Source organism: Macaca mulatta, chromosome 8 (assembly GCF_049350105.2).
Source record: "Macaca mulatta isolate MMU2019108-1 chromosome 8, T2T-MMU8v2.0, whole genome shotgun sequence".
Taxonomy (NCBI): Eukaryota; Metazoa; Chordata; class Mammalia; order Primates; family Cercopithecidae; genus Macaca; species Macaca mulatta.
Genome location: NC_133413.1, coordinates 150,277,596 through 150,305,509, shown reverse-complemented (window position 1 = coordinate 150,305,509; position 27,914 = coordinate 150,277,596). Strand labels below are relative to the sequence as shown.

Genomic DNA, 27,914 nt, shown 5'->3' with positions numbered 1-27,914 from the left:
CTGGAGGAGGTGATGAGAATATGGAAATGCCAAGCTGCTGTAACAAAATACCATAGACTGGGTGGCTTATAAACAACCGAAAATTATTTCTCATGGTTCTGGAGACTGCAGGTTCAAGATCAAGATGCTGGGCAGATTCTGTGGGCGGTGAGGGCCCATTTCCTGCTTCATAGACGGAGACTTTTCACTGTGTCCTCACATGGTGGGAGGGGCAAAGGGGTTTTCTCAAACTTCCTTTAGAAGAACATGATCCTAATCACGTGGACTCCATCTTCATGAGCTATCACCTCCCAGAAGCCCTGCCCTTTAATCACCGTGGGGGGTAGGAGTTCAGCATGTAGATTTTGTGGGGCATAAACATTCATTTACAGCACGACATGACGAGTGAGCAGGAGGTGGCCAGGGCCAGTGTGCCAGGGAGAGCGGTGCAGGCAGGGGGAGCAGCATGGTGGAGGTGGATGTGGTGGGGTGGTAAGCAAGAAAGAGGTGTTCATAGACTGTGAATATTAGAGCTTTTAGAAATTAGCAGTGCCACTCTTATCATATTTCATAGCGAGATCTTGTTAATTTCATACTTTACAATGGAATATTGAAGCGATTGGATATAGAAAGTACTTTTCCACCTTCCTAATCTCTCCTTTAAAAGGTCCTTTGGAAATTAGTGACTCATCCCTGAGCTTGTGCGTGTCTGTGTCATGTGCGATGTATCAGTTCTGTAATTAAGGACCATTAGTTAACCTTGTGTTTGCCAGATGTGATTTGTGATGCTTGGTGCCTGGTGATTATGTTTCCTGGGCCCCTGCCGTTAGTCATGACATTCAGAGCCCTGTTCCCAGTCGAGCAGCTGATCTGTATTGACTTACATTTCTACCCCGGGGCAGTGTTGGAAAAGATGCCGCTTTCATAGGCAGTTCTACAGGGAGTGGGCTTTGCACTCATTTTTCCCTATGAGTAAAAGAGGTCGAGACCTACCAGGGGCATGCAGTCAGCTGGAGCTGGAACTGGGCTGCTGCACACCAGCCACCTGTTCTCCACTGCCCGCCTTTCTGCAGGAGTTGCCCACGGTTCCCTGGGCTGCGTCCCCAGAATCGGCTTTCCCTCCTCGTCCAGTTTTCATGCACAACTGGAAACAGTGGATGTCTCACCTTAGTGAAACCACATGAGCTGTCCTAGGAAAATACAGTGTTGGCAGCTCAGCACATTTACTGGAAATTAAGATATGATAATTATTGTGGGTTTTTTTGCTTAATTATCAAACCATTGAAATTAAATTTCATGACAACCCTCATGTATGTATAAACCTCTTTATAATGTATGGTAATAGATGTTATCTTATTACATGCTTTGAGATGCCCGGCTCTGCTCCCCGTCCCTTGCTGCAGGGACACTGCATTTAGAGGGTGCCGCGGACCTGACACCAAAGCACCCACACGCCGTGGCTGCTGGGGAGATTGACCGCCGGGAGGATCTGAGCGGCCAGCTCTGGCTGTGTCTTGCTAGAGCACCCATGTGGATCGTGGCATGGCTTTGCTGCGAGAGGGGCAGGGAAGAGCTCCACAGGCAATGGCCAACCTGGGGGCTCCAGAACTTCTCCTCGAGGATGCTTTGAGGAGGTGGTTTCTGAACAACCCCATCTCCTGGGGGTTACTTGGGGGCTGCACATTCCTGTTTATCCCAGCCCAGAGCAGCCCCCAACTCAAGTATCTGGCTCCTCCTCTCGCCTGTCTCTAACTTTTTGTTTCTTGTTTAATTCCTTCAAACATTCCAGAGAACCTTGTGAATCATCAAAGTGATGGTTAATCATGTGGAGCCCAGTCTTCTTGCAGGTTGTTATTGAAGCTTATTTATACGGTGTTGGCATTGCTCGTCCCTCTGTGTTCCTTCTGCAGTCTGAGTTACAGATGAGTTTTTGTGTGGATTTTCTTTGTACTTTGTTTTTCAGACTGAAAGGAAATGAGGAGAGTCCCTCAGAAACGTAATTTCTAGAAACAAGGAGAAAGCATCCTGATGTGCCCTCATCCCTTCAGCTGATGTGAGGAGATGGAGGCCCGAGGTCCGTTAGGGAGCCCCTGGCAGACGCCTGCTGGAGCCCGGGCTCTGGAGCCCCTGGCCAGAGCCGTCTCTGCAACCCCCACTGGCTCCACTAATGAGCAGTTTTTACAGTTTTCCCGATACAAACCCAGATGGCTCTGGGATCAATAGGGACCTCCCAGTGATTAATAGGCAGAGGGAAGGAACGTTCGCATTCAGCCTGGAGAAGCAATTTGATTCGAGAAATTCAATACTGGGGAAGATGCAGTGGTTTGCTGACTCAGATGACAAGAGAAATTCTTCTCTTTTTGTGAGAAAAGAAAAATAAGATGACTTGATTGGCTTTCCACACACCACGCGCCTCTTTGTTCCTCAGAAACCTTCGACAGGAGGTTTTCCTTCTGGGTCTTTGTCTCTTTTGTCTGTGGGTGGCTTCTGTGGTGGGGACATGTCTGGAGCCTTTCCTAGTGCGTGGGAGATCGGGGGCGTGTGGCTCCTCCCACGCCCGTCCTGTCTGCAGACCTGTTCCCAGCTGTCCACTTGCTGGGCAGAGATGAACATGCATGGGCTGGAGCCACGCGGAGCCCTCCGCAGCCTCAACTCTGTCCCGAGCTGGCTTCGCTGGCCTGGGCAGGGCCTTACTGTGCACCAAGTGCTCTTCGTAAAGTAGGAATCGAATCCATGCCCAGCAGGTTGATCTAAAGAGCAGTGTTAGAGGCCATGCCTGATGCATGACTGGTGCCCAGCCGTTGGTGATGGTGCTGTTACCTCCTGGTGCCCCTTTGTTACAGGGGTAATTTCAAAGCCGTCCCCCTCCAGATTGCACGGCCGGAGCACGTCATGGCTCGTGTGCAGGGCAGGCATTCGGGGGCTTGTGTTTCCTTCTTGTGGAGGTAACTGGACCCAATTTCTGCTCAAGTAGTTGGTTGTTATTTGGGGCCCCATTTGCCTGGATTCTCACTGGCACTGAGAGTGGGGGCAGAGAAAGTTCTCCCGGCATTGGTCAGGAGTGAGGAGCCACCCGGTCACTGAACAGAGAAGATTCGCTATGGAGAACTGTGTCCGAGGTGTGATGTTGGTAGCTGGGCCCCGGGCAGGCAGGGGACGACACTGAGGTGTGCCAGTTATGGGGCAGCTGCAGGGAGGAGTGTGGTCCCTCGGGGTTGGCATCTCGTTAGAGAAGTTTCAGGGGGCATGGAGCTGCCACAGCCCTTTGAGAAGGGGGCACCTGGGGTCTTGGAAGTGAGGTGCGATGTCACTGGGGTTCACCTGCAGGAATTGTAGACAGAAAGCACTCGAGGGGCAAGGGGAGGCCCGGGGAGAGAGCAGATTGCTTCTTCCCTCTGTGGTCCTGAGGCTTCCTGCCAGCACCCACGAGCACAGCGGGAATGTGGTCTGTGGAGTCTCATCCCCATACCCCAGGCTGGCAGAGAGGAGTCAGCGTGCGCCACTTGCACATCGGCCACAGCTCTTCTTTCCCTCAAGCCCCACTTCAGGTCAGCTCTGTCCTGGGTCCCCCTGGCCGAGCTATGAGGGGCGCTGTCCTGCCCTCTGGATGCCATCGGTCTCTCGGTCCCCTGGCCTTGCTGTGAGGGGCGCTGTCCTGCCCTCCCCGACTCTGGGTCTCCGGTCCCCTGGCCTTGCTGTGAGGGGCACTGTCCTGCCCTCCCCGAAGCTGTGGGTCTCTCAGTTCCCCAGCTTTGCTGTGAGGGGTGCTGTCCTGCCCTCCCCGACGCTGTGGGTCTCTCGGTCCCCTGGCCTTGCTGTGAGGGGTGCCGTCCTGCCCTCCACGACGCCGTGGGTCTCTCAGTCCCCCGGCCTTGCTGTGAGGGGCGCCGTCCTGCCCTCCCCGACGCTGTGGGTCTCTCGGTCCCCCGGCCTTGCTGTGAGGGGCGCCGTCCTGCCCTCCCCGACGCCGTGGGTCTCTCGGTCCCCCAGCCTTGCTGTGAGGGGTGCCGTCCTGCCCTCCCCGACGCCGTGGGTCTCTCGGTCCCCCGGCCTTGCTGTGAGGGGCGCTGTCCTGCCCTCCCCGACGCTGTGGGTCTCTCGGTCCCCCGGCCTTGCTGTGAGGGGCGCTGTCCTGCCCTCCCCGACGCTGTGGGTCTCTTGGATGGGTTTTGTTGTTTTCCACGTCAGATTCTCCCTCTTGCTGGACTAGAGGTTCGTAGACTTTGCTGTGTATTGTCCTCACCAGGGGGTCTTTACTAAAGAGGGGTGCCTGCCCCTCCCCTCACCCGCCAGCATCCCAACTGGACTGGCTGGGGGCAGCCTGGGCATTGGGATATTTAATCTGCTCTGGTGCCGACTGTGCACCCGAGCGCAGGAGCCGTGACACCAGGGTGGAGCTGTCTGAGATCAGCACCCGTGTCCGTTCATGTCCAACCTTCCCACCACCTTGGTCCTCCATCCGGCATGTGCTGGGCTATAGACTTTTGGCTGGTGAGTGCAGATTGACTGTTCACCTCTTTTACTCTTGGACATTTTGCATTTTATTAACAAGGCACCACAGTGGGGGGTTCTGCCAGTTGCGTGCCTGTGATCATTTTAAACTTGTTCTTCAGCCAGGTGCCGTGGCTCACACCTGTCATCCCAGCACTTTGGGAGGCCAAGGTGGGAGGATCCCTTGAAGCCAGGAGTTCAAGACCAGCCTGGCCAACAAGGTGAAACTCCATCTCTACTAAAAATACAAAACAAAACAAATCTTGTTTTTGGTCTTCTTTCTCTTTTTTTATTCCTCATTAAATTAGGAGTAGGAGGCCGGGTGCGGTGACTCACGCCCATAATCCCAGCACTTTGGGAGGCCGAGGCAGGTGGATCACCTAAGGTCAGGAGTTCGAGACCAGCCTAGCCAACATGGTGAAACCCTGTTTCTACTAAAGATACAAAATTAGCCGGGCGTGGTGGCGCACACCTGTAATCTCAGCTATTTGGGAGGCTGAGGCAGGGGAATTGCTTGAACCCGGGAGGCAGAGGCTACAGTGAGCAGAGATCGCGCCACTGCACTCCAGCCTGGGCAACAGAGTAAGACTCTATCCAAAAATGAATGAATGAATGAATGAATGAATGAATGAGGAGGAGCGAGGCTTGATCGTATTCAGCATTGTTTTTTGAAAGTACTTCATGGATACTGTTGTGAATCTCCATCGGCAGGTACTGAGTGTTTATGAGTTCTGTGATGGAGCCGTTTCATTTGATGGTGTTCTCTTACCCAGCCCTGTCTGGCACGGACCGTTACACCTGTTCCTGGCACATTCAAGCCCTCTCATCCCCAGGAAAGCCTTCACTCTTCTCCTTCATGGCTCGAAACGAAATACGGAAGAGCTTTACTGCCTGAGGTTTGGAAGTGATCAGGTGAAGATGTGAAGACATTTCCTGTATGTTTTCAGGCCAGAATTGTCTTACTCATCAGATAATCCAGACCCAGTAGCTGCCTAGGGAGAGAAAATGGGGCAGCATTGGCCCTGGTCCCGGGGCCCAGAAGGATTGGAAACTTCCAGAGACTTCTGGCAGCTCACCAGTTTGTCTTGGGGACCCTGTATCTCCCCCCCACAGCTCCCTCACACTGCTCCTCTCAGAGAAGCAGAAGTGAACGGGCATCATCCTGCCTTCCAGGGGCCTGTGAATGAGTGACTCTGGTGCCAGTATCCCCGCAGAGGATGAAGGGCACTGGGAATGCAGCTGAGTCCTCCCTGCAGGCCTCTGCAAGGCTGCTTCCTGTACGCCTTGGCCTGTGGCTTCTCCCCGTGGTTTTCATTTACCTCCCTGAGGGCTGATGGGAGCATTTTCTTAGCTGCTTACAAGCTGTGCGCAGATCCCATGTGGTGAGGCGCCTGAGCCTTTAGCACCCTTTTTAAAACCAGGTTCGTAGCCGCCTTATGATTGAGTCAGAGTTCCCTGTGCAAAGGGTTGCAAGCCCTTTGTCAAATGCCTGGTTTGGAGATACTTTTCCCAGTCTGTGATTTGTCTTTTTCTTAGTGGTGAGAGAAGTTGTAAGTGCTGATAAAGTACAATTTGTCAATTTTTAAAAATAGGATGTACCTTTGATGTCATCAACCTCTGCATAATCCGTGGTCACAGATAGTTGCTCCTATGTTGTTTTTAGAAGTTGTATAGTTTTAAGTCTTACATTTATGTCCATAATCCTTTTGAGCTAATTATTTTTTGTGTCGGGTGTGAGGTAAAAGCTTTTTTTGTGTTGCACATGGATATCCAGTTGTTCCAGCATGGGGTGTTAAAAAAGACTGTCCTTTCTCCATTGGATGGCTTTAGTACCTTTGTCTAAAATCAGTTGACCATAAACGTGAGGGTTATTTTCTGAAGGCACTTATTAGAAGAGAGAGCAGCTGATGGGGATGCCAGTGGATGGGTGACAGGTGACATGAGGAGAGGAGGGGCGTTGGCAGAGCCTGAGCAGCTTGAGTGGGGTGAAGATGGGAGGGAGATGGTGACCCATGGCCTGGGCTCTGATGCTTGGTACTGATGTAGGAGTGTGGGAGTGGTGAGGGGCCAACTTGGCTGGGCCAAATCCTAGAGGACCTTGGCTACCAGGTTGGGGGAAATGGATCTTTGTATTTTTTAATGAGGGATTTGTAGGTTTTTGAAGAGGATGCCTTTGCCTTGATCTTTGTCTTTTGGGGTTTCTCTGTTTTCACCTGTAGCGTAAATGACCACTTCACTGCTGGCTTCAAAGCCTCCTGTCAGAGCCGTGTTCTCAAAGTGTGGACCCAGGCCAGCAGCAGCACCATCACCTGGGAACTTGCTAGAAATGCAAATTCTCAGACCCACGCCAGACTTACTGTGGGGCAGGGCCCAGCGATCTGTAGTTTAAGAGGCCCTCCAGGTGCTCTGCCGTTCAGGGAAGTCACAGAACCTGTGTGCTAGAGAAATGCGGAGGCCAGCGATCCCGGCGGACCACGCAGTCGCCACTGTCTCAGGTGCTGCCCAGAGGCCGTGCGTGTGTCTGGAGCACTGGACTGCACGGTGGCCACGGTCTCAGGTGCTGCCCAGAGGCCGTGCTTGTGTCTGCAGCACCGGACCACGCGGTGGCCACTGTCTCAGGTGCTGCCCAGAGGCCGTGCTTGTGTCTGCAGCACCGGACTGCACGGTGGCCATGGTCTCAGGCACTGCCCAGAAGCCGTGCTTGTGTCTGGAACCTCATTCACATGCAGTTTGGTGGGAAGTCTCGTCTAGGGCAGTCCTTGTTTTCATTGGCCTCTAGTGAAAGTTGCCAGACCTTGGTCCTAGGTCCACTTGGAATCACCGCTCTCCCTTCTTGGTGGTGCTTTGCGGCGTGGAGAGTGAGCTGGAGACGCAGTCTGGAGACAAGGATGGGCTCTGATTCTGACAGGGGATGCAGTGATGGGGGAGCCCTTTGAATCGGGTACGGCTGATCTAGGTCTGCTGATGGGAAGGAGAGCAGGCAGCCCCAGGGATGGCCTGTGGGAGGTGCCCTCAGCAGAGCTACAGCCCTTGGGAAACTGGGCAGAGAGGGAGAGGCAGCTGGAGGCTGGCTGGCAGAGTGGAAGACCGTGGAAACCTGGGCCCAGCCTCCACATGAGCTGGCCTTCTGTGAGCCTCATGTCCACGTCTGTAACATGGAGCATTGTAGGAGCTGAGAAAGGAGCATGAACAGCGCAAACGCAGCAGGGCCAGCATAGTGGGCAGCCTGGGATGTGCCTCACCTCCCTTTTCTACGGTGATGCTTTAGTGGGCCCAGGGCCCTGGCCCCAGCTGGCTGAATGTCATGGAAAAAACCTTGACCTCAAGCCAACCTGGGTTGAGTAACTTCATTTTCTTAACCTCTGTGAGTTTTAGTTTCCATATCTGCACAATCAGGACTGTTGTAACTACCCCTCCAGGTTGCCAGGGGGTTGTAATGAGGTCATGTGGATGTTTTCGTGGTGGGCACTTAACGGAATCAGGGGATGGGGTCTTCTCTGCCCTGCCGAAGCTGCAGCTGCTGGAACGGGGAGATGTTGGGTTAGCTCAGGAAGAACCCGTCACGTGGCGGAGGCTCATCCCCGGAATTCCTGCCCTTCCTGGGAGACTTGACATCCACGCTCTGAGATTCTACTAGCTTTCCATTTTCTGTTGTGTTGCCTGTAACTTGTTCTCGTAGAAGCGCACAGTTTTCTCCTGAGTACCGATACATGAGCCTGCTGGGTGAGCTGTGAATTCAGCCTCTTATTATCTCCGATTCCCCATCCATCTTTCAACCATGGCAGGCCCAGGAGAGAAGCCTGAGTCTGAGTAATCTCAAACTCCGTTTCTCACCGCCTCTCCCCGACCAGTACCCAGTGTGGCCTGGAGGCCTGGGCGGCGGGGATGGGGGGACCATGGAGCCATCAGGCCACACTCTAAGCTCCTACTGCTTTCTTTGACACTCTGCCCTTGGTCACCTGCCATTTGTCCTTATAGATCATTTCGTCCTCCCAGGTGGCTCACAGGGTGTGTGGGGAGGTTTGCAGGGACTCGAGAGGGATGGCAGTGGCTTGAAGGGTCTGGTGCGTGTCTCTACATCCAGGGGTGGGTCTGTGGAGAAGTTCCCTGGGGTGGTTTTGGGGCCTGGCACTCACCTCGGCCTCCTCCACAGCCTCCCAGAGGGTCCTGGAGACTAGCAAATTCCTGGACAAGGAGCATGTGGGGAAGGAAAGCCTTTCTCGGTACCGCCTTTGACTCCGCCCTGGTGACGCTCACTCAGCGTGGTTTCACCCGTGCCTTCCAGGGTCAGCGCCAGTGACTCCAGGCCAGAAACTACTTTTGTTCATTCGTCATTTTCCAATTTCACAGAAATTTCTCAGTGAGTTTTCTTCCCTTTTCTATTCCCTCTTCTCTTAGCAGTGTAACATTTCAACCTTTTCAGACATCATCAGTTTGCCCCCCGTCCAGGTCAGGTCTTGGTAGGAAGGTGGACTTGGTAAGCCCTGCCTTGTGTGACCCTCACAGTCACTGTGAGAACACGCTGAGGCGGGTGGACGCCACAGCCCTGTGATTTTCCTCCAGGACTGTAGATTTTTGAGAATGAAGGGCAGACAGTGATCACAGATCTTGCAGGGACGGCAGGCCTAAACCTGGACTGCCCAGGAGCTCTGGCACATGGCCACCCTGCCGCTGGGGTGACACAGTGCGGGACCTGACCCCTCCGAGGCTCCCCCATCCTAGACCTTTCCTGTTGGACAATGCCTCAAAGGCCAGTCTGCACTGGGTCCATCTCTGTTCACATGACAAGGACTTGCTAAATGTTTGTCTATGCAGGGCCACAATAACTGGCACGTACTTTTTCTTATGGTAGAAACATTTGCCATAAAAAAAGGGTGGCTTTTAAATTCCACCTGCACTCTAGTTGTTGAAGCCATTTCTTCCTCCTCCCCCTAGTCCCTGGGGTAGCTGGGGACAGGAACAAGAACGCGGTCGTCCCTTCTGAGTCAGCAGCGGGAGGAGAGGAGCTGCTGGGCTTCAGCCGAGCCCCTGGACAAGGGGAGCCTGAGGCCGGGTCTGGGGTGGAGTATCAGCTGTGGGGAACCCAAACCCTGACCTTCTTCTTCCCCATCTGCCTCATCTATAAGCATTTTGGCAATGGGAAAAAAAATGTATTTATTTTGCATCCTCCATGTTTTAGGGAAGTTCTTTGGGGTCTAAGTTGTCATTCTCTCTGTGACCCCAGGGCTCCAGCCTCAGATGCTGAGGCTTCGTTGAGGTACAGATAAAACACACTTTGGCCACGGCATCTGTGATTTGTGTTGCTCTGGGCTGAGTCATGGCCAGGGCTGTGGTGTCTGGGGCCCAGATTGTGTCTTGTGTGAGTTGTACGTGGTCTGGGGAGTCCAAAACTTTGGGCTTTTGCGGCCCTGTGCCCTTTTTCCAAGTAGCCTGTCAGAGGGAATGGGGTTCTGTGGCGTAGCCTCCCCGGAGAGGCACATTTGCAAGGATACAGAGGTGTTTTGTGTTTTCCTGCACTCCTGGGTAGAGCCTCCTAAAATGCAGTTATTTTCATCATCTTAATTTCAGTCTACTCCTGCGAGAAAACTCTGGTAAAAACAAGTATCAATGGTAAAAACAAGTATCACATATTGTTGTTCTGTACAGAAGCACCTCCCGGGTAAGTTTGGGACTCACCCCTCCTCAGAGTTGGGCCACGGGCATTTTATAAGCTGAGAGAGTCAAAGGTATTTGTTTCCTTAAATGCATTTTGCTCAATTCTCCCTGAAGCTTTGGTGGTGGCATGAGGGCATGGGTATGGCGTGGTATTAGGGTGTGTTCTTTATACTGAAAATTTAAAATATATAACTAGGGCCGGGCATGGTGGCTCACACCTGTAATCCCAGCACTTCAGGAAGCCAAGACAGGCGGATGACTTGAGGTCAGGAATTCGAGACCAGCCTGGCCAACATGGTGAAACCCCCATCTCTACTAAAAATACAAAAAAAATTAGGTGGGCGTGATGGCGCACGCCTGTAGTCCCAGCAACCTTGAGAGGCTGAAGCAGGAGAATCGCTTGAACCCAGGAGGTGGACATTGCAGTGAGCCCTCACTGCACTGCAGCCTGGGTGACAGAGCGGGACTCCGTCTCAACAACAACAACAACAAAATTGTGTGTGTGTGTGTGTGTGTGTGTGTGTGTGTGTGTGTGTATCTGGACTTTAGCATTCATTCTTGCCATTGATTCCTCATATTAAATGCATGTCATCTTGCCAGGGGTGCTGGTGAAACAGCTGAGAACAAGGCATGGCTCTTTGTGCAGAGAGCACTGGGCTCACGGGGATAGAGCCAGAGTGTGAAGGCAGGGGCAGCCCCAGAGACTGCAGAGGAGGGGCTCATCCTCCAGCCAGCCTGGGTGCAGGTGTTGGGGACAGCTTTTTGGTGGAAGAGGCCTTCAGGGGAGATTTACGGGCCGGGAGGAGCTGGGCAGGCAGAGGGCAGTTGGGTGGGGGTTGCTTACCAGTGAGGACTGCCTGTGCCAGACCAGGAGGTTGGGGGCAGGGAAGCACACTGGGTTCCCGAGGCTGAGGCTGTTCAGGGTGGGAGTGAGGGCAAAGAGGAGAGTCCAGGGTGAGGCTGGAGGGGCAACAGGGCCCATGAGCCAAGGTCGAAGTCAGTCAGGTCTCTTGTGAAGTCAAGGAATGGTCATGAGAAGGCAGGAGAGTGTGCCATCAGATTGGCCTTTTGGGAAGTGCCTGGAAGGGGTGAGTGACAACTGGTGGGAGCCTGGGTGCTGAGATAAGGGTGGGTTGCAGTGGCTGGGCCTGGGGGTGCCATTTGGTGTGGAGAGAGGAGGTGGATTCCGGGATGTGTGGGTAGGAAGAGAATTTGGCAGGGTTTAGGGTTGTGGGGTATGGAGAAGGATGGGTGTGGGGTATGGAGAAGGAGGGGAAGGGTTTGGGCCACAGGGTAGGTGGGGTTGCCGTTCACTCACTCGGGGAGGGCAGGAGTCAGAGGTGGGGTGGAGTGGGTTCAGCAGGGGGCAGTGATTGTCCAGCCATGTGGCCCCCATTCTTTCAGGTTCAGTTGGCTTCTGGCCACACCAGAAAGGCTGTACTGTGATCTTGGACAAAGGGCACTGGACTGGGCATTGCAGGCCTGGCACCTGACTCCACCCCTGCCACAGCCCTACTCCCTGAATTTGGCCCTTGACATTTAGGTCCAGTCCAACAAGCTGGGCCTCTGCTGGGTCCCATGAGGAGGCAGAAGTAGAGCTGATTGTAACCCTGCAAGGTACCTGGAAAACCTGACCCTTTTTCTATTCTTCCCTCTCATGAGTGAGACCCTGGGAAAGGCGGAGGGAAGCCGCGCTTCTCCCGTGTGTCTGGGGTCTGGTACAGGATGTATGAAGTGGCCTCTCTCTGGGGTGCCAGAAGGATCTCAGGCTACTGGCATCTGCTTCTCCCAGCCCAGATCTGGCTTCCTGCCTTCCCTCGTGCTTTCCCTCCCCTTGATCCTCTCCTTCCTGCCCATTCTTGGGTCCTCAAATGCCTCCTATATCCTGGGTTCCCTTATGTCCGAGACTTTCACATCTTCTCTCATGTGACATGCCAGTGAGGCTGTGAACAGCACTGGGGACCGAGTTCCACAGTTCCCAGCAGAAGGCCGTGATGCCCAGAGATGCTGCGGGCACCAGCATCAGGCGGCAGAGCTGGGACCTGGACTCCTGATGCCCAGCTCCTGTTTGGGCATTGCTGGCACCTGTTTCCGAGGTGCTTCCCTTCAGCCTTACATGATGCTTTTCTGCCTAGGAAGGGGACTCTAATCCCACTGTGGGCTGCAGAAGGAGCAAGAGTAGGAGGTCTCTTAGGAAACAGGCTGTGGTTTATGACCAGGCTGTTTATGGCCAAGAAAAATTGCTGTCTTTCCTTAGACTGTGGCTAACACAACATTTTTTGCATAATGAAAGAAATACTTCGATGTGGAAAACTGGCTGGGAACTTGGATAACAAGACAGTGTCATAGAGCAAAGTACTTGCCTCTTAGAACTGTTGGCGGCAAAACCAAAGTGAAATGAGGCTGACATAATGGAGTCATTTAATTTGTGTTAGTTCCGAAAGTCTTTGTGAAGTTACATTAACTCAAGATCTATTAGCCACTGGAAACTGCCCCAGATAGACACAATCAGAGCATCCATGGCAGGGGAGAGCATTTTGGGCTTCCCGCACTTGAACCTTAATGCCTGGTGGTGTTGGGGGACGAGGAGCCCTCCACGGCTTCCCACTGACATTTGCTGACACCTTTGTGCTCTACAGGTTCACTTTTTCCAGCCCTTCAGTGTTAGCTGCAGGTTTGCAGATCTGCCTTGTCACCTCTGTGACCCTTGTCATATTCCTGCGAGCCCATTGAGGAGACCCAGGCTTGGTGAGGTGAAGCCCCTTGCCCCAGGTGGCACTGCTAGGATGTGTCCCAGCCAGGATCCGAACCTAGGCCATGAGACCCTCCTGCAGTGACTTCTGTCACACCCTGCTTGCTTGTCCATTGCAACTCTGAATCACGTTTTCTCCAGGAGCCAAGCCACGTACCAGGCGCTGCAGATGCAGATATTAAAAGGACAGTGGCTTTGAGGCCCCAGTCTAGCGGGAGGCAAGGGCTGCAGTACAAATGAGCACAGGAGGTGGGGGCATCCAAGGGGGGACACAGAAGCCGCCCTGGGGTGGGAGGTGTGTGACACGATGCCCTCTGTCTTGTGCCCAAAGCAGCAACACTGGATCTTGAAGCATGAGAACAGGCATTTGCCCATCAGGGGCCACCTTCTCAATTCCCTTCACTCATCTTTCCACTTGGAATGACTGCGTTAGACATGTACGATCCATGTGCAGTGTGCACATGTGTGTTCAGAGAATGTGGCTGTGTTCACACATCTTGCACACACACAAAACCATGTCTGCTGTTCCTGCCATCTCTGGACTCCTGCTCTTCTAGCATGGAGTTTGTCTGAAGTGCAGTTGGAGCTGATGGTCTTTCCATGTGAGAAATTGTGGCTAGTCCATAAGCTTCTGGGCTGCAGAGATGGGGGTTAGAGTCCTTCCTTCACCACATTGGCACATGGTGTAATCTCAGACCAGTTCCTTAACCTCTCTGAGCCTCAGTGTTGGCATCTGTGAAATGGGGACGATGTCAGTACCTTCCTCGCTAGGCCGGGATGAGGACAAGTTGGGTGACTTGCTCTTGTGCATCTGGTGTAGTGCCTGTCTCGTATTTAACAACTCATCCATAAAGCGTAGTTGCTCCATTTTCCTTGGAGAGCTTGGAGTACTCTTCTGTGGAAGTCTCCTGTCATTGTGAAGAGAAGAACGGGAAGAGGCCTCTGCACATGAGCCTTGGCCGGAGTAGACAACGTCTCCCTTAAGGAATGGGTGACTTTGTGAGCACACATATCCCTGCCCACCAGCGACATGATTCTGGAGCCCAGGCTGCCGAGTCCCATTGTCCCTGCTGGCTTTGTTCCCACCATATTTCAGGGTCATCTTGGAGCTCTCTGAGATCCAGGGAAGACAGGAGTCAGACTGGGTATCCCCTCCTGGGAAAGAACATAAGGCTCTCCATAGTGGGGGCCCGTTTCCAGGACTTGCTAGGGACGTGGGGACACACAGATAATAGGCACCTAAACACGGGGGAGATGATCAGGCTGTGAGCCAGGGGTGCGGGTTTCTCAGCTTTACATAATGAAAGAGCACACAGAAGCACCATTGTGCTTTTTTTTTTTGAGACGGAGTCTAGCTCTGTCGTCCAGGCTGGAGTGCAGTGCCATGATCTCAGCTCACTGCAACCTCCCAACCTCCACCTCCCTGGTTCAAGCAATTCCCCAATTCCCCTGCCTCAGCCTCCTGAGTAGCTGGGATTACAGGTGCATGCCACCACGCCCGGCTAACTTTTTTGTATTTTTAGTAGCAACAGGGTTTCACCATGTTGGCCAGACTGGTCTGGAACTCCTGACCTCAGGCAATCTGCCCGCTTCGGCCTCCCAAAGTGCTGGGATTACAGGTGTGAGCCACCTTGCCCAGCCACCGTTGTTGTTTTTTTTTTTTTTAAAAAAACAAAAACCATGCATGCTTTTTAAAATCTGTTTTATTATACAGTTTGCAGTTATTATTCCATAGCAGAAGGAGAAGACAAAGGGAAAATATTGGGGTAATACAACATACAGTGCTGTGGGTGCGAGGCCATGAACAGCCAGTTGTGCTCTTTCTTCCTGGAGGGCCCAGTCATTTCCTCACCATGTCACATGCCTTTAGCTTCCCCAGCCACTGTGATCAGGGCTCCTGGAGCACTCTGTCCACATGTCACGCACAGGACATGCCTAGTGTCATTGTGTAGACATCAGTCTCTCCACTGGGAGCCCCCTTTGGCAGGAATCCTGTCTTCATCATCTCTCTTTGCCAGTGCCTAGCTGAGCGGCCAGTATAGTAGGAACTGGATTGAGTGATTCGAACCCTAATCTGTAGCATTCTGTGCAGAACAATCTATTCTCCAGTAACAAATGGCCCAGAATCTTAGTGACTTAGTGCAGCGGCACAAATACTTGCTTCTCATTTAAGTTCTGTGTCCATCGCGGCCTAGTTGTGGCTCTGCTGCGGTCTGCTTCCATTCCGTGACCCAAGTCCTCTCTGAGACATACCGGGGAGTATGGCAGAGGGAAAAGCGAAGGGGAAGGACCCCAGGATTGCTCATGAGCATTCTGCTGGCCAGTGGCCCGTGTGACTTCCATTATGCTCTCAGTCAAACAAGTCATGAAGCGGCTAGAAACCAACAAGGCGAGGCTGGATGATCCTGTAGGAAGGGGCCCTGAGTGTTTCGGACGGTAATGCAATCTACCACACTGCCATTGCATTTAAAGAGAAACTACCATCTTATTAAAACTTTGTCTTTACATTGACTGTTTGCTCTCTCTAAAGGGTGCCTGCTTTTTTCTTACCCTATGTTAATATGTCATGTTACAGTTGACTCTGTATTCTCTTATTCTTTTGTATTTTCATTCCAAAGACTTTAATGGAGCACCATTTTGTGCTAAACCGTATGTTGGGAATGGTGCTGAGGTCACACAGAAATGACCATCTGAAACCTGCCATGATGTATGTTGATGCATGTGTGTACGCAGCATGTAAATGAGGCCCTTGTTCTTTTAATTGGGATTCACTGAGCACTTATATTAGACTCACCCCCCTATGGCCAGTACAGAAAAACAGCACTGTCCCTGCTCTCGAGAAGGTTTTGTTATAACGGGATTGGAAAGGAGCTGGCATTTATTGACACCCAGCGTGTGCCAAGCATTGTGCCACCTGTGGCCCTAAGGAACGGGTAGATTTGTACCCATTTGACACATGAAGAAACAGACTGAGACAAACACAGAAGCAGTGTGTGCGCAGTAGGCTCTTCTGGAAGCGGGACCAAGCTTGGCCCTGTGTACCTCCCTGCAGGAGCCCCACTGCTACAGGAGCTAGGGCTGAGGAAGGGTGTAGCGTGTGTCCTGTGGGAGCAGAGAACAGGGTTTGATGGGTGCGAAGTCTCAGCCCTGGGGGAGAGCACCCCACTCTGACAGAGAGAGGAGCTGGCAGGCCCGGGGTGATCCTGTGTTCCCCAACACTCCGTGTGCCGAGAACCCAGCAAAGCAGGGCGTGGATGCAGGTTGTCTGGCGTCTGGTCTCCTTCTCTGGGGTGGAATGGGATGACTGTGCCCTGTGTCCACCTCCCTTCTAGGATGAGAGAAGGTCAAGCCAGAGGCCTTGTCTGTTCTGCCCCCACCTCTCACACTGTGACTGGCTCAGAGGAGGGGCCCAGAGACACTGGCTGAGCAGAACTCTTCACGACTTCATAGAAACGTCCTATGTAAAAGCAGTAGTGGTAGTTTTTGTTTTTCAAAATGAATAGGTACCAAGGACATTTTCCCCTTGCAAAGCCTCCCGCAGACAGGCCTGGTGCTGTGCCGGAAGTCCTTGCGGCACAGGCTGTGGGAGATGTCAGCCCGAGATGTCAGTCTGCTGTGCTTCCGTCACTGCTGTTTATTGGTGATTAGGTTAAAGGAAATGCTTTTATTTCCAATTAGTCCTCCCCAGTGAACCTGTTCCACATTCAGCACGTAGCCAACTCTGCTGAACATGGAGCCTTCTCTCCCCGGTGTGATGCGTGTCTGCTTTTTAAAAGTAATTGCATTGTTTATGTTTCCCCTTGCACTGGGGGACGTCTCTGGAATAGGGAAGCAGAGGTTAGGTTGGTGAATGTGAATGGACACGGGGTGGAAAATCTTAGCCAGTGTCACCTGAGGGCTCCTGGAGACCAGCAAGCAAAGCTTCTTTGCCTTGGAAACCTTTGTTCTTTGTTCTTGATACATTTTCTGACTATTAAAAATTCATGAATGCATCATTTTCAGCTCAATGAGATCCTAGGACCTACCTTGTGAGCCCCAGTTCCGCAGCTCCGATGGACTCCCCTGAGGAGGACGTGTGCAGACCTCAGTCTATTCAGAGGAAGCTAATGAGGTGGCTGGGAGCCTTGGGAGCTGCTGCAGCACCCCAGGGTGTCAGCCTGGGGAAAAGGTGGCTTTTCAAGGATTGTCATGTGGAGAGAATCTCCCAGTATTACAAGTTACAGAGGGCACATTTCAGAAAACACAGGACTATCCTAAATGGTCATTTTCCACTGGACAATCATTTCTCGATTCCTGAACATGCAAAGCACTGTGCTAGGGGCTGAGGGTCTGCAGATGAATGGGCTATCATCCTTGCATTGTGGTTAGAAGTGTGTGGAAGGCAGCTGGGCCCTGTCTCCCCCACAGAACCCCCACTGAGGGACGAAGACAGGCAAGTCCACAGAGAGTTACAGCCAGCCTGGGCTGACTTGGAATAGATGCAGTCCTAGAGCTGAGGACAGTTCAGCACCTTCACCTGGCCCCGAGTCCAGTGGATCAGTAGGAGAGCAACAGTCGCAGTTACGCTCGGTGCGATAGATCAGTTGCATTTGGGCAGTGTTATGGACAGCATTCCTCTCCTGCTGTCACGTAAGCTTCTCAAGTGCATGTATGAGCAGCACTGGGGTCTAAGGTCCTTGGTGGGAATCGTACTTTAGAGAAATTAAAAATCTGATCTCCAGCAAATATTGTTTTTCCCCAAATTTGTTGAGGACTCAAAGGTATACAACGTTGCCGTGCTTCCTACCATTTCATCTCTTTATGTTTTCTTAAGTAACTGTGCTTTATCGTCTTGGAGATGCTGTTCTGCATATTTGTAATGATTTTTCTGTGTAGAAATACCTCCGAAGTCCCTTTAGCTTTGGATTGGTAAAGTTGGAAGGGATCTTTGAGAAACCGAAAGCCCTGGCCCCTGCCTCCCAGATGAGGATCCTGAGGCTCAGAGTGGCCTTCTCAGGGTCTGGTAGAAGAGCCCTGAGTAGAACGTGGCTTTCGGCTTCTTAGATCATAGCCGCTGAATCTTCCCCAAGGCGGAGGATTCTTAGGGAGTGTTGAGTTAGTGTTCTGTGAGGGAGTGCATTCCCAGAGTCAGCGATGAACTGGTTCTCCACACACCCTGTGGAGACACTGCCGTCCATCTGTCAGTCTGGAGAATCCCGCCTCATTCTCCCAGACCCACCCTAGACATCCTCTCTGCTCAGAGGCATTCCCTGGCCTCCTGAGGTGCTCCTCTTCTTTTTTTTTCTTTTTGAGACGGAGTCTCATTCTATTGCCCAGGCTGGAGTGCAGTGATGCAATCTCGGCTCACTGCAAGCTCCACCTCCCGGGCTCACACCATTCTCCTGCCTCAGCCTCCCGAGTAGCTGGGACTACAGGTGCCCGCCTCCACACCCGGCTAATTTTTTTGTATTTTTAGTAGAGATGCGGTTTCACTGTGTTAGCCAGGATAGTCTCGATCTCCTGACCTCGTGACCTGCCTGCCTTGGCCTCCAAAAGTGCTAGGATTATAGGTGTGAGCCACCACACTTGGCCAAAAACAAACACAATTTCTTTATAGCTGCATAAGTCAATTCTACATACGTGTCATAATTTACTAATCATGTGCTATCATCGGTCATTTTAATTGATTCCATTGTTTCTATATTTTAAATAACATAGAAATAAGCATCCTTGTGTTTGAGACTTGCTCTGTAGGGTTTTTTTGTTGTTTTCTTTTTGTTTGTTTATTTTTGGTAGAATTGGTTCTCGGAAGGAATCCCTCACTGGTTCTGATGCCCTTTAGGTCTTGTGTTACGTATATCAGATGGCTCTGCAGGTGTGCTGCAGCATGCAGGTGTGCTTAATTTTCACAAAAACCTGAACATTTCATGGAAGATCATCTAAAAGTGGAAGGGAAAGGGGCCCACGTGACCTGAGGCCCTGAAAGGAGAATGAGTTGTGTTGCCTTCAACTGAAAGGACGAGTCTCCCATCCCTCCAAAAGCTCCTACGTGGTCACAGGGAGCCACACTTACCCTGGGAACAAGGATGAAATGGAATGAGTGAGCAAAACAGTAAATCAGTGAAAATGGGCAAATTCCTTAACTCCTCTCCACCTCAGCCATCCTTGGGAAGCCTGGAGTGAAATCTAACCTTCCTAGAAGGATCTGCTACACTGTTTCCATAGCATGGGCTTAGAAGGAGGAGATGCAGCATTGTCAGCCACGATTTAGTGCAAGGCTGCAAGGGACACCATGAGAGCCACTGGGGTAGAAAAAATACCAGTATGATCACCGATTTCTATGTATTGTATCCAAAGGCTTATGAAAAATTAAACCTTCTACATGATATTTAATGTGCAGGCCAAGACGCCTCTGGCTCTCATTGGTGGCATTAGTTCTCTGTTGCTGTTCTAACAAATCACCACGAGCTTATTGGCTTAAAACAACACACATTTAATATTTTCCGCTCCTGAGGGTCAGAGGTCAGAACATGGAGGAACAGGCTGTGTACCTGCTGGAGGCCTGTGGGGAATCTGTTCCCTTGCTCCTCCTACTTCCTGAGGCTCCTGCACTCCTTGGCTCATGGCCCAGCCTCCCTCCAGCCTCTGCATTAGTTTGACTCCTTCTGTGGCTCTGACTGACTGCCTACCTCTCTCCATTATAAGGACCCTTGTGGTGCTCAAGGCTGTGAGACCAGGCCTTCCTGAGCTGACCAGGAAGGGAGCTCTGGTGGGCTCTCGTAGAAGCTCTTTGGGTTCTGCTGTGAAAGTCCATGTGTCCTCCTGGTCACTGTGCCCACATGCTTCTGGTGGGGCTGGGAGAATGGCAGTGGGTTCCCCAGGATTGGGACTGATGTCTGGCACCATGTCAAGGCCCAGCTTCAGGCTCACCCCAAGTTTATTTTGGCAACATGGATAAATGTTCCAAAGAATAGATGGAAGAGGCAGGATATGATGGTGTTTAGATGATAGACACTACTGAAAAACCACAAATACTATGTGCTTGTTGGATGAATGGATGAATGAAAAAAAGAGAACATACAACTTGTGTTCTTACACCTTGGTGCCTTTGCTCAGGCTTCATGGCTTATGGATGGCTATCAAGTTTATTCTGATGTGTTGTAATAGCTATTTAGCATGTGATATATTACAGACACTGAATCTTACTGTTCTGGGATCTTTGGACTGTCAACTTTCTTCCTGGAAATCTCTGTGGCTGGTGGTGCCTTTGCCCGAGTTCTTGTCCTGCATCCAGGAAGACTGAGGTACACAGACATATGAAGGGTGAACAAGATGAAGTGAGTGTCATTGAGTGTTACAACAGCTAGAGGAGACCACAGTGGAAAGCTCCTCTTTGTAGGCAGGTCATCCTTTGAGTGTTCAGTTCTCAGCAGGGAGGAGGCCCTGGAGAGGGTAGCTCCTCTGAAACTGGTTGTCCTGATGTCTGCAGCTCCCAGCAGAGAGAGTAGCTCCTCTCTGCAGCTGGTTGTCCCATCATCTCCAGCTATCAGCAAAGGGGTTGTCTCTGTAGCTGGTCATCCCATCATCTCTCTGCCCTGTTTGTCCTCTGGCTATCCTCTGTCATCCTCTCTGCTGCTCTGGCTGAGTCTGGGGCCTTTATAAACCTCAGAGGGGAGGAAGTACCTGCTGACTGGTCCATAGGCAGCCATGGGTGGGCCCAGAAGAGGCACCACAAGTACCCCGCTCTGAGATCAGAGCAGGCACTAGGAGCTGAGAGAGGTCAGGCAGTGGGAGCAGACACCCCTGAGCCTGCAGGGATTAGGGGAGGATCCTTTCTGGGGCCCCCAAGGGTGCAGGCTGCAGAAACGGCCAGGTCCTGCCACTGGGAGGGTGGCTGCAGCCACACCTGGGAAGGCAGTTCCTGCCTGTTCCCAGCTCCCGCAAGAGCACAGGGAGGCTTGTCTCCATAGCTGCAGTTTCGGTGGCTGTAGCCCTGCCCAGTAGGGTGGGGCTCCTGCCTGCTCCATAGAGCAGGAGGCCTGGGTCTGTAGCTACGGTTTGGATGGTGGTTTGGGCAGCTGTGGCACCTCAGGTGCTTCCAATCCAATTCAGAAGGTGTGGAGTTCTCACCGGCTCCGTGAAGGGTGCAGCCCCAGCCATGCCTCCCTGCCACAGCCGGCATGATGGCAGCAGCTACTGCCATCATATAGAAATAAGGCCCTTGAACCCGAACCTGTGCACCCACAGCTATCCCCGCTCTGTGTAGTGGGCAGACAGTAGAAATGTGCAGGCACAGCTGAGTACACACATGGGTTTGTCTGCGTACACACATGGGTTTGTTTGAGTACACATGGGTTTGAGTACACACATGGGTTTGAGTACACACGTGGGTTTGTCTGAGTACACACATGGGTTTGAGTACACACATGGGTTTGTCTGAGTACACACATGGGTTTGAGTACACACATGGGTTTGTCTGAGTACACACATGGGTTTGAGTACACACATGGGTTTGTCTGAGTACATACATGGGTTTGAGTACACACATAGGTTTGTCTGAGTACACACATGGGTTTGAGTACACACATGGGTTTGTATGAGTACACACATGGGTTTGAGTACACACATGGGTTTGAGTACACACATGGGTTGGTTTGAGTACACACATGGGTTTGTCTGAGTACACACATGAGTTTGAGTACACACATGGGTTTGAGTACACACATGGGTTTGTCTGAGTACACACATGGGTTTGAGTACACACATGGGTTTGTCTGAGTACACACATGGGTTTGAGTACACACATGGGTTTGTCTGAGTACACACATGGGTTTGAGTACACACATGGGTTTGTCTGAGTACACACATGGGTTTGAGTACACACATGGGTTTGTCTGAGTACACACATGAGTTTGAGTACACACATGGGTTTGTCTGAGTACACACATGGGTTTGAGTACACACATGGGTTTGTCTGAGTACACACATGGGTTTGAATACACACATGGGTTTGTCTGAGTACACACATGGGTTTGAGTACACACATGGGTTTGTATGAGTACACACATGGGTTTGAGTACACACATGGGTTTGAGTACACACATGGGTTGGTTTGAGTACACACATGGGTTTGTCTGAGTACACACATGAGTTTGAGTACACACATGGGTTTGAGTACACACATGGGTTTGTCTGAGTACACACATGGGTTTGAGTACACACATGGGTTTGTCTGAGTACACACATGGGTTTGAGTACACACATGGGTTTGTCTGAGTACACACATGGGTTTGAGTACACACATGGGTTTGTCTGAGTACACACATGGGTTTGAGTACACACATGGGTTTGTCTGAGTACACACATGAGTTTGAGTACACACATGGGTTTGTCTGAGTACACACATGGGTTTGAGTACACACATGGGTTTGTCTGAGTACACACATGGGTTTGAATACACACATGGGTTTGTCTGAGTACACACATGGGTTTGAGTACACACATGGGTTTGTCTGAGTACACACATGGGTTTGAGTACACACATGGGTTTGTCTGAGTACACACATGGGTTTTGAGTACACACATGGTTTGCCTGATTGGGGTTTCCTGCTGTTCTCCTCTTCAGCATATACCAGGAGAAGGACATTCCGTGTTGGGATCTCATGTCCTGTAATTGGCTTGTTCGTTTTTTTCTTCCTGTCTCTAGCTCTGAAGGAGTTACAAAAGGAGATGTTCTGTTATTTGTTTGCTTGTTTTATGGAACTTGGTATTGGTGACAATTGGACCCTGAGGGGAAATCCTAACAAGTTAGGGGTTAAGCCACCCAACAACCGTTCTTTATCCCCCTACTGGCTCCTCGCAGGCACCACTGGGAACAGATTGTGACTTGCTGTGGAGCCCCCATGCAAGCTGAGCCCCACCAGCTGCAGTGGGAGGAGTGTAGAAGGGACAGCAGCTCTGTCACTTGGGCTCTTCCTGAGGGCCAGGTGGGGTGCTTGGGTGTCCCCTACATGGTCACTGTCCTCTCCACAACTCTGCCTAACAGGCAGGGTTCTGGCTTCCCTGTTGAGGATGGAGAGATTGGCGAGTCCTGGCCTACAGCTGGCGAGAGGCAGAGTCCAGATTCAACAGCTGGGTCCCCTATCGCAGTGGTTGGTAGCCGTGGGGCGGTGTGGCCTGTGGAAGGCACAGACACAGGTGGTAGTGGAGCTGGCCTGACAGAGGGTCAGCCTGAAAAAAAGGATGAATGACATTGAAAGGCAGGAGAACCCAAGGAGGGGTGGCCAGTTCAGACCAGGTTCAGAGGGAGAGGGCTCTGGAACACAGGGTGTCGGGGCTCCGGGCCAGGCTGAATCTTTCGGAGGGCTATGCTGGGCAGATTCGCCCCGACAGGAGTCTTACTGGGCCTTTATTCTTTTGTAAAGGCTTCTGCCACTTGGGTGTCCCAGCTCTGGGAGGTTCAGTGGTGGTTAGAGGAGTCTCATCAAGGGATGGGGCTCAGACCATCGTCTGTTGACAGCAGCTTCACACACTGTAGGATCCAAAGTATGCCGACCACAGGTGATGAGGCCAGATGGGGTTATATTCAAATTCCAATCTGGCATTTATTTGCCATCCATCTTGGGCAAGATACTTAACCCCTGACACTTTGATTTCCGCATCTGAGAAATGATTCCTCGTGACTAATACATGAGCTGTTCTCTATAAAGTGTCTCCTCAGGCATCTGACACATGTGCTCAGTCTGTGAGAGCCTCTTACCACCGTCTCCTTCCTCCATCGCTCACAGCCCTCGCTCTCTGTGTCTTGGGTTGTGACCTAACTTAAGGCTTTGCTGAGACTCCTGGGTCTTGTGTGGTCTGACCCAGTGGCCAGGGTGGCCTCATGGGGCCCTTTGAAGTTCTCCACCTACCTGGAGTGAATTCGACAGGGGTCTTGAGTTAGCGTCTTTACTGTGTCCCTGCTAGGATGACATCACAGGGCCACGTCCTGGGTGGCTCCCTTCGCCCTTCTCTTCTGGTGTAGTGGCCGAGTGGCTGTCCTGGCTAAAGCAGTGCCTTTAGTTGTGGCTTGCTCCACTGATGAGACCCCCTTTATGGTCCTGGTCACTGGGTTCTCTGTCTTTTGTTCTCCTTCCATTTGTTCCCTAAAACAAAGCTGTTAGTGCCCAGGGAGCCCGTGGGGAGGGGTGCTGGTGGTGGGAAAGTGGACCCTGGCAGTGCTGTTCTCTAGAGGGCTTGCCAGCATTGGTGCCCAACAGCTCAAGGTCCACGGCTCAGCTTCACCTCTCACCAGCGGTGGGGCGAGAAGCAACTCATTCCCTCTCTGAGCCTCCATTTTATTGGCCATAAAATGGGGATAATGACCTATTTTACAAGCTTTCCTTGGAGGCCATTGATTTATGGATGTTGTGGCTCCCAAAAGAGTCCCTGGCACAAAGGAAGCCCTCAGCAAGTGCTCGGTGAAGTTGGTGTTTAAAGCCCTCCGTTGGTGTTGGCGTCTTAGACCAGGCGCTTCACCTAAATACTTCATCAGACTCTCCTGACAGCTTTTGGGGCTTGACAACTGTCTATAACCTTATTTTACACACAGGTAACTGTGGTTAAATGATCTGCTCCCGGTCACTTATCCAGAAAGTGGCCAAGCAGGGAGCCAGCCTGCTGTGTGGCTCAGAATGCAGTGCTCTGCTGTGTGGCTCGGAATGCAGTGCTCCGCTGTGTGGCTCGGAATGCAGTGCTCTGTGTGACTCGGAATGCAGTGCTCTGTGTGGCTCGGAATGCAGTGCTCTGCGTGGCTCGGAAAGCAGTGCTCCCCTGTGTGGCTCAGAATGCAGTGCTCTGTGTGACTCGGAATGCAGTGCTCTGTGTGGCTCGGAAAGCAGTGCTCTGTGTGACTTGGAATGCAGTGCTCCCCTGTATGACTCGGAATGCAGTGCTCTGTGTGGCTCGGAATGCAGTGCTCTGTGTGGCTCGGAATGCAGTGCTCCCCTGTGTGACTCAGAATGCAGTGCTCTGTGTGGCTTGGAATGCAGTGCTCCCCTGTGTGGCTCGGAATGCAGTGTTCCCCTGTGTGACTCAGAGTGCAGTGCTCTGTGTGGCTCGGAATGCAGTGCTCCCCTGTGTGACTCAGAATGCAGTGCTCTGTGTGGCTCGGAATGCAGTGCTCCCCTGTGTGACTCGGAATGTAGTGTCCCCTGTGTGGCTCAGAGTGCAGTGCTCCCCTCTGTGACTTGGAGTGCAGTGCTCCCCTGTGTGGCTCGGAATGCAGTGCTCCCCCATGTGACTCGGAATGCAGTGCTCTGTGTGAGGCTGTCATCTCTGGCGTGTGTTCCCTCGGGCAGTGGTCACATCTCATAGTGTCTACACAACTCCCCTTGTCCTTGTGGAAAGGAAAAGGCACTTCTTACGTGTCTAAGGAAGTCAACTGCACACCCTGTCCAGCCTGGGGGTGTGTGTCTGTAAATAAGTGTGGTGCCTCCACCATCCCAGGCACCGTGTTCCTGGGGCTACAGAGCGGTCAGCCTCCCTTCAGGAACCTGGAGTCCGTTTCTTGGTGGAAGCAGCGCTTTTGAGTATGGGTCTCTTTTATCCAATTAGACACATTTTACTGAGTGATGGCTCTGTGCTGAGTGCAGTGGGCATAACAGAAAGTGTTGAGAAGTCAGCCTTCCTGTAAGCCTGCGGAGCAGGCACAGACGCAAACGCTGTCATGCAGAGCCGGGGGTGGGGGCAGCCACCTGGAAAATGGGGTCGGCAAAGACTGTGCTTCTCATGGAGACACCTGAGCTCAGAGCTGTGGGAACGGTGTGGTTCCAGCATGCTGAGATAATGGGGAAAGGAAAGAAAAGGCATTGGGGTTTAAAAAACCAGAGCATTTAGTGGCAGGAACAAAGATACACATCTGCTAGCGTAAGAGGTGTGAGTGTGTTGTCAGGGGAAGGGAGCTGTGGGGACTGGCCTTGGGACCTGGAAGCTCAGGGGCAAGGCGGCCACTTTCCTTCCCTCCTTCTGGGACGCCTGTCTCGGCTGCTGTCCTCATGCCTGCAGTTGCAGTGAGTCCTTTCAGCCCAAGTGCCTATCACCAACGGACTCGCGCGTGATTGTGATTGGCATCCGGGCCCGCAAGGGGTCTGGCTGGTTTGCATCAAGTGTCTTTCTGTGGGCCAGTCAGCCACCATGTCACACTCAGGGTCTTTTTGTTCAGGGAGCCTCTCCTCAGGGGCTGTGGGTGGAGCTGGAAGGTTGGCAGAAACCTCTGATACATTTGGGAACAGAAACGATGTCAGTTTGATTAGACACGGGACTTTGGAGGGGACTAAGAGGAGGCTGGGATGGTTGGCAAGCCCTGTGTGATGGGCTCCCCTTATGCTGCTGATGGCTCGGCCTGAGGGGGACAGTGCGACCTGCATGGCACAGGGGGGGTCCTCCGTCTGCTGAGCAAGCGAGTGAGCCAGACCCACGGCTATGGCTGAGGGTTTCCCCCATGACATGTGCCTGGTGCCGGGCCTTCTGGGCCGGAGAAGGCGACACTTGTTCCTTTCTCCCTCTCCCCCTCCAAGCTTGGACAGCTGGAGGTGGAGGGAGTGCAGCCCTGTGTACTGAGGACACGTGCCAGGCACCAGAAGGCACAGCACATCGCCCCACAGCCCCTGCGGTGCCGTGTTGCCGTCCCCATTTTATTCCCGAGGACACCCAGACACAGCATGCCCTACCTAGGTCCCCAGAGTCAGCTTGTGACAGGTCCCCTGCTGTCCCTGCCTCTCTCAGACTCCAGAGTCCTTGCTGTCTGCCAAACATCCCTTCGTTTATTTCAAAAGGAAAAGGCTACATGACACACTAGAGCGTTACAGGTTGCCTGCTGTTCCCCTCAGACAGGTGCCACCTACCCTGGCGTGCCCCGTCCGGGACAGCCACCTCGGTCGCCCGAGTCCCCTGAGGCTGTGGGGCAGGTGCGCAGCCCTCCCTGTTCATGGCATCCTCCCAGGCCTGCTGTTTCCATGGCAACCCTCTTGGCCTGGGCTGGCCCAAGCTTCCGGACTAGGGTGGCTGTTGCTGTTGGACTCATTGGAACTGTGTTAGCTATTTTTAGCTCCTGTGAGGAAAATCTGGTGGCTTATAAATGTCACAGGATCAAATATGTTTTCAGAGCGTGGGGCCCGCTCTGTGTGGAATGCGATTTTGCCGTCTCTGAGGAAGTGGCCTCTGAAGCCGTGTCCCTCCCGCTCGAAGGCAGCCCCTCAGGGCCTCATCGGGTGTCCCCGCTGATGTTCTATCCCCCCTTCAGCTCCTGAAATCTCATCAGATTTGTGGGTTAATTAAGAGAGAGGCTGGTTCTTTTACCTCAGAACTCACCCCTCAGCACAGCCTGAAGGAGGTGCTTGTCCTCCAGGGTGTGGGAGGCCACTCTGTAGGGGGAGGGGAGCAGGAGGCACAGGACCTGCCGGGGGTCGCACGGGGAGTCTGTGCGGAGCCAGGACAGAAGCAGCCTGGCCAGTGCACGAAGTGGCTCACTGTCCTCTGCATCCACAGGCGCCAGGCTCTGCTGAGCTGAGCAGTGCTCTTCCAGGCACGCAGGTCTTTGTTTCTTGTCAGTCAGAAGGGCCTGTCCTGATGGGAAACAATTCCTAGGAGGCATTTGCCATGTACGAGGCACCATGGTGGAGGATGGAGAAATAGGTCAGGCGTAGGCCCAACATCAAGGAGACGCTATGCTGGCAGCTGATGGAGACACACACCTGAGAAACAACATCCCATGGGCTGGGCGCCGTGGCTCACGCCTGTAATCCCAGCACTTTGGGAGGACAAGATGAGCGAATCACGAGGTCAAGAGTTTGAGACCAGCCTGGTGAACATAGTGAAACCCCGTCTCTACTAAAAATACAAAAAATTAGCTGGGCGTGGTGGTAGGCGCCTGTAATCCCAGCTACTTGGGAGGCTGAGGCAGGAGAATCGCTTGAATCTGGGGGGCAGAGGTTGCAGTGAGCTGAGATCACGCTACTGCACTCCAGCCCAGGCGACAGTGTGAGACTCTGTCTCAAAAAAAAAAAAAAAAAAAAAAAAG

The 27,914-nt window shown here is 52.4% G+C and overlaps 1 protein-coding gene and 1 long non-coding RNA gene across 10 annotated transcripts in view; one reads left to right on the top strand and one right to left on the bottom strand.

The window, feature by feature from the left end:
• Positions 1–27,914, top strand: part of TRAPPC9 (trafficking protein particle complex subunit 9) — a 732,314-nt gene that overhangs the window by 487,508 nt on the left and 216,892 nt on the right. The window lies entirely within an intron of this gene.
• On the bottom strand, positions 221–27,914 carry LOC144330874 (uncharacterized). The gene is made up of 2 exons (XR_013397464.1): positions 27,629–27,914; positions 221–4,612 (listed from the first exon to the last, which is right to left on the bottom strand). It is a non-coding gene; the product is annotated as an uncharacterized LOC144330874 (long non-coding RNA).